The sequence below is a fragment of the Typopeltis vanoorti genome, chromosome 9 (genome assembly GCF_054136105.1).
Source record: "Typopeltis vanoorti isolate ZY-2024b chromosome 9, IOZ_Tvanoo_1.0, whole genome shotgun sequence".
Lineage (NCBI taxonomy): Eukaryota > Metazoa > Arthropoda > Arachnida > Uropygi > Thelyphonidae > Typopeltis > Typopeltis vanoorti.
Window position 1 is genome coordinate 31474718 of NC_143557.1, and position 2408 is coordinate 31477125.

The 2408-nt window shown below is 36.5% G+C and overlaps 1 pseudogene; it reads right to left on the minus strand.

The window, feature by feature from the left end:
- Positions 1-437: 437 nt before the first annotated feature.
- LOC150102952 (NADH dehydrogenase [ubiquinone] 1 alpha subcomplex subunit 8 pseudogene) lies at positions 438-1073 on the minus strand (annotated as a pseudogene).
- Positions 1074-2408: the final 1335 nt, after the last annotated feature.

A 2408-nucleotide genomic window follows, 5' to 3' on the forward strand; every position in this document is an offset into this window, starting at 1 on the left:
ATACTCCAGACTCATTCGGGAATGCATACATTCCACACACATCACACCGGACAAACTCTCTCACACTACAGTTTTTGAACAATGGCGTCGTATTTTTGGACGCCATTATCTTACGTGGCATTAGCGCCATATTCAAATATATGAAACGTATCGTTAAAGACTAAATTAATTTACGGAATTTACACCAAAATCACACAGACACAACAAGCTACCAAATTTAGACAATATTACGTTATGATTTTTAACATTTATTCTAATTTCCATTCAAAATTGTACTTAGCTTTCGGGAGCTCCCTGAAAATACGACCGTTCCCCTGGCACTCTCGTTCTCAACTCCAACTTCGGTCATGAAAAAAATTCTTAGCAGAGCGTGGTTTCGATCCACGGACCTCTGGGTTATGGGCCCAGCACGCTTCCACTGCGCCACTGATATTTTATTCTACCATTTTAATCTGCTTAATGCATATTTCATAACTGATAAACATCTAAGTTTTACTTCCTAAATTGTAACACAAAAGTGTTTTTTTTTCTTTGACTATTTATAAGAAGTAAAATCGTGATCCAAATTTTGCAGGTTCACGAGGATAATCATCAGGCAGTTCCTGAACTGGCTCATACTGCTTACGTGGAACTGGTACTGGTTTGGGACGATTTGTATGATGTAGACGGGACCTTGTAAAGTATCCAATTGGTGGTCTCTCCATATCTAACTTATCCATCATGCAGTGATCATATGCAGCTTGTGTTTTTCTACACTCACTAAATTTCATATTACGGCTACTAAATTCCAAGCATTTAACATATGCCTCAAGTGGGTCATTGCAAGTTTCCTTAAGTTTTTGAAGAAATTCCAGAGCACAAGCTGTAATTTGCTTTCCTTCTTTCAAGCATTTGCGAGCATCTGATTCCTCTTTACGGCACAACATAAATTCTTTGCTCTGTTCATCGCAGTACTTTCCAAGATGCCGAGCACTTGCTACCAGCGTTGGACTAGAAACTGTTACCTCATTAACTGTTAGCTCTTCTTCAGAAGGTAAATAAACATTTTCCGGTATAGGCATTTCAATACAACTAAAACACTTCCACTGCGCCACTCTGCTCTTAAACAAAACTTAAACAAAACACTTCTTCGTGCGATATATGGCGGAACATTTACGATCATTGCTGTGCAATTAATGTTTGGTGTCTTTTATCGATGTTCAGTTGCGTGGTGATTAACATCTTCCGAAAATATTCACATATTTGTTCTATTAAATCCGACCCATGCAAATAAAACTTAAATTAGCAGCTGATTTCGGCGTAGCTTACGTTTTTAGAGGTTTTGTTTAATTGTTTCTTTCTCTCTCTTGTAGTGCAGCATAGCTCTATAAAAAGTTTTAAAATATTCTTCAATATTTTAAATACTTACCCAATGATATAAATACTATTAATTTCGCATTAATTATAATTGGTAAAAGTAATGCGGACAACCGAAACTTCCGTTTTGTTATAGAAAACTTAAGTTGATAAGTTTAACTTATGAATATTAAGGAAATCTGCAAATGTAAAATAATAATAAATGGTGTTAAATTATTGTTATGAATTAAACATGAATTGGTATTATGAAGGTACTGAAATAATTTACCATATATTGATTTTGTACGCTTTAGTATTTCTGGATGCGTCTTGCTTTCGACTTCGGGCGAAAGTTTTTCTGGTATTTCTAACAAAGGTAAACACATTTCACGCTCCATATAAGCAAAGTCTCACTTTCTTTGCATCGCCCTCATAATGCGTCGTGAAGACACTGTTCATTTCAATAGTGGGTTCTGCCCATTTCACAAGAAATAAGATTTCCCTGAACAAACCAACAAGAAAATACATTCAACGGACATATGCATAAAAAGTTTATGTTTGCAATCCAATACCATGAAATATTTTCAATCCAATACCGTGAAATATTTTCATTACCTATCGTATATAAGTTGTGTGGTGGGTGGAATGAGGATTTGATAAGAAAGGTAGGAGTCCCACAGAGGGTAACAAAATCCACCTCCCATCTAAAGGTATTCACAAACACATTCCCGCGTTCAATAGGATTCCAACCCACTTCTTGTTGGAGAACGGAGGTGCTGCCTACTCAGCCAACCGTGCCGGAAGTAACGTCATCATAGTCTTAGTTGCTTTAGTTGTAATTCCAACAGAACCGAAACTTTTTAACGATTCTTCTGTACTTTAAGAAATTAGAGGATCTGTGTCTGCGTTATGGTCAAAAATTAAGTTAATTGCGAACGTTGGTAAGCTTTTGGAAAATCGAAATTTCAAAGCGCAAAACTACGATGAAACCGCTCTCTAGAGCAGACGGAAGAAAGATACATTCGTACTCTTAGCTCGAATGATCTGAATTCGAATGCATTGAAGAGCATTTT